The sequence below is a fragment of the Sitophilus oryzae genome, unplaced genomic scaffold (genome assembly GCF_002938485.1).
Source record: "Sitophilus oryzae breed Bouriz unplaced genomic scaffold, Soryzae_2.0 scaffold_1499_pilon_pilon, whole genome shotgun sequence".
Lineage (NCBI taxonomy): Eukaryota > Metazoa > Arthropoda > Insecta > Coleoptera > Curculionidae > Sitophilus > Sitophilus oryzae.
This window is the reverse complement of record NW_022146168.1, coordinates 4,375,684-4,388,534: the sequence shown is the minus strand read 5'-3', so window position 1 is coordinate 4,388,534 and position 12,851 is coordinate 4,375,684. Positions and strand designations below refer to the sequence as shown.

The following is a 12,851-nucleotide window of genomic DNA, read 5'->3' as shown; positions in this document are numbered from 1 at the left end:
CACGTAAGTATATGATCTAGGGGTAAATTATCTCCAATGAACTTATTTTGATTCCAATAATATGTAGTAGTTCTATGTCCACGGAATATTGGGACACCCTGTAGATAAATGTTTATCGGAATAAAAATTGCAGTATCTTCGCTTCGAAAGAATGAGCGTTACAAGCAAGGTTCGGAAGTAGTTAATTAAGACGTAGTTTACCTGATTAACTACGTGTAGTTTTTCTTCAAAAACTTCTTTTCGTCTTTTCGCGTTCATTAACTACATGAAAACTACGTTAATAAACTACTATGTATTGATATTATGAATAGTTTTCCTTTGTATGAGGGGTAGTAGAGATAATATGATGTAAATATTATATTTAAAGCCATATTTCTTCTGTTTTTTTTAAATACATTATGTGTTTTTAAAGCTTCAACTTATTAAAACCTCACATCAAACCTTTGATATTTGAAAGTTACATACATAAGTTACATAAACTACACCCTCTACATAAACTACATTAACTACATGTAATGTAGTTTATGTAGTGTTTAAAAGTAACATGTAGTTTTCCGAACCCTGGTTACAAGTCCCCGATTATCCATCGCTCGTTTGTATTGAAATACGACTTATAGTACAAAACATAGACTTAAAATAAAATATAGACTACACTATTTACATCTATACGCGGTCAAACAATCTTTTTTGTACACATGTTTACTTCTGGGTATTGGTTTTGTACACATGCTTACTTCAGTCGACCGAGCCTTCCTCATCCAGCCTATGTTGTCACGTCTTTAATATTATCAATATTTTTTTTCTGGTTATACACATATATTGAGATATTAATACTACATTTTAATGAAGTAGGTTTTAATATTCCATAGATGTATTAAATATACTACTAAATTATAAGTCGGATACTATTTAAAAAAGATAAGTTCTTTACAATATGGCAACACCGATTAGAGGCGATGTCGCCTCTTCATTCAGATATTCCCTTGTAGTACGCGTCGCACGTGTGCGGTAAAGCTTTGTTGCCACTATGTCCCCGGCTATATTAACGCATTTTCTTAGCTTGTAGTCCTTAAGTGTTTATTTTATTTACTTTTTCTGTTCAAGAATTATAAAATATGGTTCGCCAGTGCCAAATTTGCAAGAAATTTGACTTAAATAATCCATTTAAGTCTTGAAACGACTTTCGACCGGTAGGCAACTCTCAATTTACCCATTAGGGGTCAGTGGCGTTGTTGTAGAAAGGCGCTTATTTAGATAATATTTTAGTAAAATGTAAAATCTGAATTTTTTGTCTTACATAATCATTTATATAAAGGTTTTTGTAACAAAATCATAATTATTATAACCCTGTTAATAATTAATAATGTTTTTATTAAAAATATATTCCGGTTTATTCTAAAATTATCTTCAGAATCTAAAATAACATACAAGAATTTTAAAATCATATTACATTATGAAACAATATTTTTTAATATACCGGGTGTGTCTCAAAAGTGACTCACCTATAATTTTTTTATTTTCTCAGATAGAAAAATAGATTTGTATGGTAGTAGGTATATGACATAAATTAAGATTGATTGACGAATTCAGATATTTTTGGTTTCTTCGTGTTTCATCGGTAATGATTACATATTTTGATTTTTAAAGGCACCCTCGGTATATTGCTACTTTATTCTATAAGAATGACACTCTGAATAGAATGACATATCATATGTCAACTTTTGACATTATCGCTTAAAAACAAATCATATTTTAAATTTCAATCCAGGGTGCCATGGTGTTGATAAAAACCCTAAGTTTTAATCAAGGAGCCTTGGAAAAATAGTTTTGATCGACTAATGGGTTTCATATCTTGTCTAGGCCGGTTAAAATATGTACAAATCGTATTTTTAATCATATGTCAATTTATTCAAATGGAACAAGGGTGACTCATTAGCATATATGGAAAAAGCATTTTTTATGAATATATTGATACCACACACTTGGTATTTCAAGTCAAATTGTCGTTATGAACCGCGTGTTACAATTACAATTAAACCATATGCGAAAATGTCAAAAGTTGACATATGATATGTCATTCTATTCAGAGTGTCATTTTCTATCGAATAAAGTAGAAATATACCGAGGGTGCCATTTAAAAATTAAAAGTTATATTCATTTCGGGTGAAACAGGAAGTGACCAAAAACAATTGAATACGTCAATCAATCCTAATTTATGTCATATATTAACATACTAAATATTGTTTTTTTATTAGAAAAAAATAAAAAAAATATGGGGATGAGCCACTTTTGGGACGCACCCGGTATAATAAAGACAGTACCGAGTTAAATAAATGTAGTTTTCATTTTATCCACTTCCTATCACCTTCCTTGCTTTAATGGAACAGATTTATGTTTTCTCTAATTTACATAATAAGACTTTACTTAACCAGAAAAAAAAAGTACAACAATCATAACATTTTTTTTCTCTCCCTGTCGCCGATTCTATTATATCTGTAGAATAGATCCTGTTTTGATTAATATTAGGGGTTGTAAATGTTTGACTAAAATTAATATTTTTTAATAATTTCAAAAATTACGTAATTTCGATTATAAAATTTCTTCTATAACATGTGTTTTATTATATTTATCCTTTTTGGACTCTAAATCGTTTTTTCTAAACTTTTATTACAAAAAAACCTCTCCTAAATCTTAATAAAATATAAAAAAGTTTAAATACGGTATATTTTTAATTTAATGATAGCTTCATTAAAATAAAAAAATTACCCGGTTATGATACGGAGAGTTCAGGTGTACTTGAGAAACGAAAGACAGTGTTGCGTTTCTCGTCAGAGTCGTAAGGAAACGACCATTACGACAGAGACAACCTATCTATCGCTCGTGTCGCACTCGTTATAACCTAAAACAATAACACAACAATAACAAGACATTGTCTGACCACATGTTCCAGCTATTTATGAATGAGATGCTCAGTCTCTATTTTATTTAAAGCCTATGGTACAATATGATAAAAAAAACGGCGTCAGCGATGGCTATGAAATGGAGATTGCTGTCATTTTTTATATGTAAAATTATATGCGGAATGTTATCGATAATTATTTCCAAGCCAACTGATTAGTAGATCCAAAAATTAAAATATTATTTATATTCCCAAAAATGTGTTGTTTTTAAAGATATTCAAATTAAAAAAAATGAAATTGCATTATTTTTCGCAATGTTTAATAAAAGCTATTAAGTTTTCGGATATCATGAATACAGACAAATTTTTCATTGTTATCTGTTATCATGATGTGTTACCATTCTTATTCTTTTAATTGTTTTAATTATAATTGTTTTTGGATACCATTGATAACTATGAAAGCTTTAGGAAAGAGACGAAGAATAAAGTAAAAATTAAATTAAGTATTTTTCGAACGAAGTATGACCATTAGAGTTTAAAGATTAAAAACATAATGACATATGACATAATAGTAAAATGCCATAAAAAATAAATTAAAAATAAATAATCAAATTAAATTTAACTCTGAATGAATATTAGCTATAAATATACAAAAACCAAATATTTTTAAGATACAGAATGGAAGTATTAGTAAAAATTATTATTCTAAGTTTAAAAAAGCTTTCTATGCTTCAAAAATATCTACATACATACAGTATGTGCCCGGATTGTCTTTACAATAGGAAAAACTTTTCTACTACTGAGATTTTGAGAAAAATGCATTCTTCATAAAAATGTTTGCTTGTTCTAAAATGGTTAATCCCGTTTATACTTTTTCAAATTTCCATACCATTTTAGAGAAAATTAGAAAAAACAAGAAAATATAGTTGGGGTCCTAAAAATCAAAACGCGTTTCTATGGTGATATTATTTCGTTTTCATTCTTTGATAAAATAGATTATTGTTGATAGGATTTTAATTAACGTCATATTTTTCCCTTTTAAAATGTTAAAGAACCAGAAAATTTACTTAGTTCAGTGCTACGGAAAAGGTGGTAGTAGTTATCGGAAAATGAAAGGGAAAATGTGATACTTTAACCACAAAAAAAATATATAACGTTAATCAAAATTAATAATAACCATCTATCAAAGAATGAAATCGAAATTATATTACCATAGAAACGCCTTTCTAGTTTTAGAAAGAAATCAAACATATATTCTTTTTTTTTCTAATTTTCTCTAAAACGGTATGGATATTTGGAAAAGTATAAACGGGATATTAACCATTTTAGAACAAGCAAAAATTTTTATGAAGAATATTTTTTTCTAAAAATATCAATAATAAAAAAGTTTTTCCTTTTGTAAAGACAATCCGAGGACATACTGTATATGAGAAATGTAAGTTAATAATTCGTTAAATTAAACATAAAATACTGACTATGCTATTTTCTATTAATGTTTGAAATACGCAATCTGTAAAATTATTACGACTACATGTGGCTAACGGAAAATTTTGGATATTTTCATAAATGACTTATGCGAGAATACTTACTTAAAGAAAATAATACTGCAAATATCCGAATACTGTTTGGAATGTGTAATGAGCAGCACTAGGAACAACCGAGATTCGCTGGTTAGCTCCGTACGATGCTAGAGCGCCGGAACTACTGATTACCGCGAGTACCGACAGCTTTTGACAGGTTTTTTTTCGCCGCGCAAAGGACATCAGAAGAGGTTAAAAAACGTAAAAGGTAAAAGTGTTATATTTAAGGGCACCGGTTGCTTTGAACTAGTTATAAAAGGCTGTAAACATTAACATGCAAGCTTTTTTAGTTTTCTTTATTCGCGTGAACTATTATACAGGGTGACAGCTTGAAAAGTCGCAATGGGGAATATCTTTATACAAAATGTAATGTACCTACTATTAGGAAGATCTGAAATACGTATCGCGGTTTGGAGGGGAATTTTGGTTTTCCTAAAGGGTTCCCATACAATTAGGTTATTTTACACAGTTTTAGCCAAACGCGCAGGGGTGGATGGGCCATGTGGGAAAACGGGAAAATTCCTGGTGGGCCGGTGGAAAGATGGGCCGGTGGGCCGGTCCAGAGCTCAAAGAAAATTGGATTAGCAAAAATTAAATGGTTAATCTTCTAACTAAAGTGACGTAAGGTCCTTAGTGACTCCATAACTAACTAATCAATTTGCAATTGTCTTCCTCTGGGACACTTATAATTTTAATAATCATCTGTTGTTTGTTCGGTTTGAAAATTTTATTATACAAGGTGAGTCTATAAGTGCAAATATTTTCAGGGCTGGTAAATCTCAATAAAATAAACATAATATATATTCTCTTTATCGAGTTTCAAATAAGTCCAATTGAATTATTAAGGTTTGGAAATTAAAAAAAAAATAGATTTATTTTAAAAAAAATTGGAGCCATCTCAATTTTTCGGTATTAGTGCCGTAATGTCAGAGATTAAGAAACTATACCGTGGGAAAATTGGCGGTGAACAAGTTCTAAAAAGTTTTCTAAAATATACAGGAAAATTGCTATTGGCACAACATAGGTCCGATTCTGCTTTGTTTCGTAGCTACAAGGTGTGTAATATTTTTTCGATTTATTAAAATTTACTTCCAAGTACTTTTAGCAATTCGAATGAAATTTTGAGGGTAAAAGTTATTATAAATGCGACATATCTTAACGGTAAAAAAGTGTTAACATATTTACCAGGGACGTGCATATGGGTTATCTCTGGAATATTTTTCTTAAAAAAGCATGTACGCCACTGAGTTTTTTTCTCTTGTTAACAAAATAGTGTAGCCGTTTAATGCCGATTAAAAGTTGTCTCTTGATATTTTGTCCATTTTGGCTTTCTTGATGAGGTAAATTACAAAAGTTTTAAGTAAGTACTCATTGATTCCTGATCAAAAAAACGTGAAAAAAAGTTCCTATAAACATGGGTATGGAAATGCATAGTTTTAAAGTTACAGGATGTTAAAATTTTTTAAAATAATACATTTTTCGTAATTACATATCTTAAATACCATTATTTTTTTATTTGAAATTGTTGTAGGTTGGACTATTAGTAATAATAACTAACAGGAATAATATTTAATAATAAATTAGGTAAAATATATAATTTATTAATTTTGTTTTTATTAATTGTGATTAATAAAATTGCGTTTATCTCATCAAGGAGGCCGAATCGGGCAAAATATTAAGAGATACCTAACAAATTTAATTGGCATTAAATGGCCTACACAATTCTGATATCAAAAGAAAAAAGTCAGTGGCGCACATGTTTTTTTTTTGAAAAATACCCCAGTGAATACCATATGCATGTCCCTGATGCATTTATTGACTCTTTTTTAGCATTCAAATACGTAACACTTATAGTAACTTTTACTCTCAAAATTCCATTCAAATCACTAAAAGTACTTGAAAGAAAATTATAATAAATCGAAAGATTATTAAGTTTTTAACACCCTGTACTACGAAACAAAGCAGAATCGGACCTATGTTGATATGAAAAATAAGTCTTATTTTTACGTTGAAGATGCGTTGAGAGATGGCACATGTTTTTTGAAACACCCTGTATATTTTACTGATTTATAAAAGTGCCAAGTATTTTTTATTTAGCGCCAAATGCAGGCAAAATTGATGATATACCAAACTAAAAAGGTAATTAAAATATTTTATACATGTTTAGTAGGTCATTTGATAACTAACGGCGAGGTACAATCTATTTAGTATGTTTTAAACGTAAATATTTTTGAAACAATGGAAAATAATTAAGGCTCATATATAATACACACATATCTCGTCATTTATTTATTATAAAATAAGAAGTTCAAGGTAGCTACAAAAATTATTTCCGTAATATACAGGGTATTATTAAATAAGCGCAAGAAAATCCGTAAGGTGTTGTTTTTTTTTAAAATTAAGGTAATCTTTATATATAAAATATTTTAATTTGCCGTTTCCTTTCGATGTTATTAGCATATACCGTATGGTCGAAAAAAAAACGGCGTCAGCGATGGCTATGAAATGAAGATCGCTGCCATTTTATATGTAAAATTATATTAATGGCATTGATGTTCATTTCCAAGCCAACTGGACACCGGTTTTTTCGATTTGTGATATGGTATATGGTTGCATCATCCTCACTTTTAAAAAAGCCGAAAAGTGATACCCTTGGCTGTAAACTTTGCCCTGGGTATTCCCAAGCAACACAGATAGTAGCAGGTACGTTCCTGGGACTACAAAACCGACCATCAAATAGACTGCCACTATAGACGGCTACGTTGCCGCCACGTAACTGTTACTAAAATGGGGAAGAATTTAGGGTAACTGGGTAGTATACCGGGTGGTCCCAGGGACTAACGCTGCCACTATACTTCGTAACTATCAAGTGAAAGGGTAGTAGCGGCCACTATCCTGCTACGTAGCGGCCTGGTCGCCCCTACGTAGCCGCCTGGTAACTGCTACTATATAGGAAGTAGCAAAACATTCTTCTAGCGACCTCTACTTTAAAAAAACGTTTTGAAATAAAATAATAATATGATATGACAGCGCGGTGCATGGCCATGTCAAAGTTAAGTTAATAATGGCGTGTTATGTTTATGAGAAAAATGATGGTTTTTAATCGCGTATTTCGGACACTTCCAGGACTAATATAATAACGCCACGTCACTTTACTGACAAATATTACCGAGTTAGATGGAAATATTTTAACGCGCCTTCGAATTAATTCAATTTTGTAGATATTTAAGGACAAAAAATAATTTTTAATATCAAAAATATTAAAAATAATATTTCGTAATGCACGAAAGTGTATTCGAGTTCTAATTGGAAAAATAAATGCTTAAAGCACTATAAAACTTGGGAAAATAAAGAAAACAATGAAAATATATTAACAAATAAATTTAATTAAAAAATGTCTGATAGTAAAAAATGGCTGACGCACACTTCGCTACGATAAAGTTAGGCTCTTCCCTATGAAGTAGCAGGGACTACCCATTTTTTACTTTAAAAGATCCGCTACTTCCAGTGATTAAGTTGTTACTACCCAAAAGTTACTTTGTAGTATCAGTTACTACTTTGGAACTTTGTTATTCCTAAATTTATTTAAATTTTGTACACTATGGTAACTACTGGAACTAGAAAGCTACTTTGAACACCCAAAAAGTCGGACAATCAGGCATTTTGTGACAATATAGTTCCATATGTCTCTATAAAGTTCCGCCTACCTCTCATCTCAAAACAATTTAAGAACACTAATTGTTTATCTAGGAGCCTTGGAAAAACATATTTGATCTTTTTATGTTTTTCGTGTCTTGTCTTGACTGGTTAAAAGATGTCTAAATTGTATTTTTAATCATATCTTAATTTTTTCAAATGGAACGAGGATGACTTATTAGCATATTTGAAAAAAGCATTTTTACGAACAATTTCGTAATTCGTTTAAATAAATAAATAATTCGTTTTTTATATTTCGAGTCAAATTGCCGTTATGAACCAATGTTACAATTTCAAATAAACCATATGAGAAAATGTCATATTATGATGTCATGTTATGATAGTCATATTATGATAGTCATTCTATTCAGAGTGTCATTTTCTATTGAATTAAGCAAAAAATATTTAGGGTGCCATTTAAAAATCAGAAGTTGTTTTTTACGGTGAAACATGAAGTGACCAAAAACAAATGAATAAAAAAAATGATGAATGAGAAAATCGAATTTTAACTTTCACCCTAATCTGAAATCATGTAAAAATTCTTGTAATGGAGCTTTTGACTTGCAACAATAAATAGCTGCCACCAAAGGTTGATCGCAAGGATATTCATGCATTTTTAGGAGTATCGGCTAAAATTTTAATGGAGAACTCTTAAATGGAGGCAAGCCGTCACCACTAAAAATTAGAGACATCGATTCTAGGTTGGTCTCTTCGGATAAACGTGCTACTAAAATGTCCTTATTCCATTGTACCAATGGCACAATATCTCAGTGTACTCAATAAAGTCCTGCGGTTTCCTGGCAATGATGTTAAGCCTTCATTTTTTAGTATACCAAGTAAATCTGTTAAAGCAATGTGGCTAGTCAGGCCGTCAGTGGCTAGTCAGGAACCAGTGTTACTTTCTTCTCTGAGCTCTGTTTTATCTTTAAATTCATCAGTAGTCACCAACTCGACATTCCTAGAAAAATGCAGCTATAAGAACTTTACAAATATATAGAAAATACGACAATTATGCATAATAATAATATGTATATGAATTTTCAAAAATAAATTTAAAATAATTTATTGTCATATCAAAGCCCAGTCATACTTCTCTATATTTAATCCAATAAACCCTTTATCCTGGTGAACTTGTCTAGAAAGTTCCACTAGCAGCGCAGTGAACAAACAATTTTATTGATCTTTATTCTTGTGGTAACGGACAGGATGGGTAAATACGCGATCTGCTACTATAAAGAAACATTTTTTAGTTTCCACAACTTTATAGTAGCAAGACGTCAATAGGAGTATAGTACCCGTTACTTTATAGTAACAAACCATAGTTGCAGCTACTATTTTGGGACCAACAATCAGTACCCAAATGCCTCGTAACTTTAAGACCCAAAATATAGGGTACTGCGACTATTCTGCGACTAAGCATGGGACTATATAGTAACAAGTACTTCATACACCCAGTTTAGTAGCACAGGCTGGTAGCCGTTCCGTATTTATTGTCACTATGTAGATTTTGCCACTTAGTGGTAACAATGAAAGGATTTGCGTAGTCCCAGTTACTAGACGCAACAACCCATTTGCTACCTTATTTTGGGTGTTTAAATTCCAAATGACTAGTAACAGGGTGGTAACAGATACTATCCAAAAATACTTTGCAGTGGTATTACCGGATATAGTGACAAAATAGGTAACAGGGTGCACCCAGGAACTATGTTTTGGTAGCCAGTCTTAAACCGAAGGGATTTGGAACTATCTGTGTTGCTTGGGTTATAGCTCTGTAGTACCAAAGTAGTACCCTTGTAGTAGTAAGGCAGAGTCCGATATATTAACCTTATTTCACATTTGACATATCGGGTTTTGTACCTTCATTCAATACTCATCATTTGTGTTGAGAGAAAAAATGCAGCTATCCTTGTTGTACATTTTATTGTTCTTTTGGTCTATAACATCTATATATTGTACTAACTATACAGGGCGAGTCTTAAATAAGTGCGAATATCTTCAGGGCTCGTCGAGGGGCAAACCGCTGCCAAAAAGAGGAGATAATTATTATTGCTTGTGGATGGTATGGCTAAAGTGGCGGCTGATGAAGGTAGTTCCGAGGCTCGTTTAGTTGGGGGGATTATTACGCAGTCTAGTATTTTTACATTAGGATTTCTTTGATTACAGGGAGCTTCACATATTAGATTAGGGGGTACAATTTTGCTACATGAGGGTTTGCATGCCTCTGTAATTTCCTCGGTATTTTCCGTTGAAGGCTCGGTAGAAGGCTTTTTTAGAAATGAAGTTATTTTTGGTTGTGCCTCAGAGGTATTTGAAGAATTATTGCTTACCTCTGATTTAACACTGCGATTATTACTAATTTTTGGTATAAATAATTTATTTGTTATATCAAAATGCTTTATCAAGTGTGTTTGAAAATTTGAGCTTCCCAGCGTGCCTTTGTAACTCTTGTTTTTGTGGTTTTTGTAGAAGGATATTTTATTTGTAAAGTTACTTGCTTTTTACAAAAGCAGGTTATTTTGCATATTAAAGTCGATCCTGAAATCGAGTTTGCCTCGAAGTTTGCAGCAGAATTTGGAAGTAAAATTGATGTGCTAAAAATAATGTTATTAAACAGACTATTGCAGTTTAGAGTGATCCAGAGTTCATCACCAATTTTTGACTTGAACCATTGCTTTAGTATTTTAGAAACTATATTATTTTCTTGGCTATAATCAGTTTCCACAACATGTAGAGTGGTATCTTCTGAAAGACTTCCAGAACTAAACGATTTTGTCAAAGCGCCTTTAGATTCCAGATATTTTTCAGTATTAGCTTTAGATGTACTTGGGGCTAGAAATATGATATTTTTCAGTATTAGCTTTAGATACAAATGCCAGCGTTGCCAGATGTCCAACAAAATACCTGTTTAATACCAAATAAAACCAGTTTATTACCAAATAATACCAGTTTATTGCCAAATAATACCAAATTAGTAACAAAAATACCAAATTGGTACCAAACATACCAAATTAGTACCAAAAAATACCAGTTTTACCAAGTGCTTGTACAATAAATACCACCAGCGGTTTGCCCCTCGCGGCTCGTAGATCTTGATAAAAGAAACATATACACTGCTGGCAAAGGAACATTAGCAATAGGAGGTTTTCAATGCGATAAAAAGAGATGGTAAGGTTGCAAAATACACTGCAGTGCAACAGAGACGGATAAAGTGTCTTTTCCCTACCAACGTATAGGGAAGTGATCATAGAAGTGATGCGATGAGAGAGCCTCTGCGAGAGGGGGCGCCGGGCAGGTCTTTAAGACGCTTGTGTGGGGGCTACCGCCTACTAATAGAATCAAAGAAATAGAAACAGGACGGACAGTGTTGCCATTCTATTAAATCGAAATTATGTTGGCTTATCCCAAATCTCAAATCTTCTAATCCCATTATCTTGCCTGTTAATGAAATATTAAATAAAGTACGAAACAATTTTAAAAATGTTTTCTCTAGGCACATAACTTCTTTCTAAAATGAAAAGTAACGTGCAAAACTTTGAAATCATTTCTGAAATAGCAAGTGCAATTCTATGAAATGGCAATACTGTACGATCTTCCTAGCAGTCGCCCCGACACCGTCGGTCGGCGGCGGCGGTGACAAAGGAATTAGGCCGAAAAAACTTTATAAGGAGTAGCCGAACAGGGTTGCCGGGTTTGTTAGATTATAATTCCATACGAGAATAAAATTCTCAGTAGATCTTCAACAAAAATCAAAAGTACAGAAACAAAATAAAATATAATATTAAAGTCCAAAATTAGCATTCCTATGTGTCGTAATAATAGATCACTCAAATAAAATACAAATATAATAAATATAACAAGAATTATTTGATATTTAAAAAAAATTGAATTAAATAATATTAACATATTAATAAAAACATATAAAACTATAACAAGTAGGGATAGCAGTCACAAATTAGTGTAGCAGTCACCTTTTACCTTTGTACAAATTTTGATCAGTGATATCTAAAATTAATTTCATTTCAATGGGAAAGCTGTAACAACTCTCAACTCTTTTTTCATATTAATATATTTTTTTGACAGGAAAATCACTAAAATATTTGTCCGAATTTAGGTTGTTTCTTAACTGAAATTTTGTTTTTTGTTTACATTTTTTTGGGGAAAATATGGGTTCAACTTTAGTAGATGAATGAAACAAAATCTTTTCAAAAGATATCAACTTCTTCGGGCATGTCGCCAATACCGCGCCTGATAAGGAGTAATAAGGATATAGGAATATCTCTGTAACTCTACAACTAGACAGTACGATGACCTGTAGGTGTGTTATTACTAAATAAAATTTAATGAAACAATAATAAAGTCAGATTATACAGATTCCAACGCGGCAGTCGCGGTCAAATAAGTCAGTCAAATAAGTTTTTAAAAGTGCTTCTATTGTAAAAACTAAAGACGCAGTTGAACATATCGTTAGATTTTTCTTTAAATCGGTAGATCGGTAGCTTACAGACGAAACCGGTAGACCTGGCAACTCTGTGATGAACTGACGGGTGACGGAATAGCGAGTTGCGGAGGCGCGGGAAGGGAAATAAAATAATGGCGATAAATAAAGGGCAGGGGGATGGGTATCATGAGTGGTTGGGAGGTGGCGGAATTTCCAAAATTTGTTATCTTATTGGAGT

The 12,851-nt window shown here is 31.8% G+C and overlaps 1 protein-coding gene across 1 annotated transcript in view; it reads right to left on the bottom strand.

The window, feature by feature from the left end:
- LOC115877960 (protein 5NUC-like) overlaps nt 1–4,639 on the bottom strand; it is a 60,160-nt gene extending 55,521 nt beyond the window's left edge. The window contains exon 1 of the mRNA XM_030894312.1: nt 4,489–4,639. The gene's annotated coding sequence lies outside the window, so the exon portion shown is untranslated. The remainder of the gene's footprint in view (nt 1–4,488) is intronic.
- Nucleotides 4,640–12,851: the final 8,212 nt, after the last annotated feature.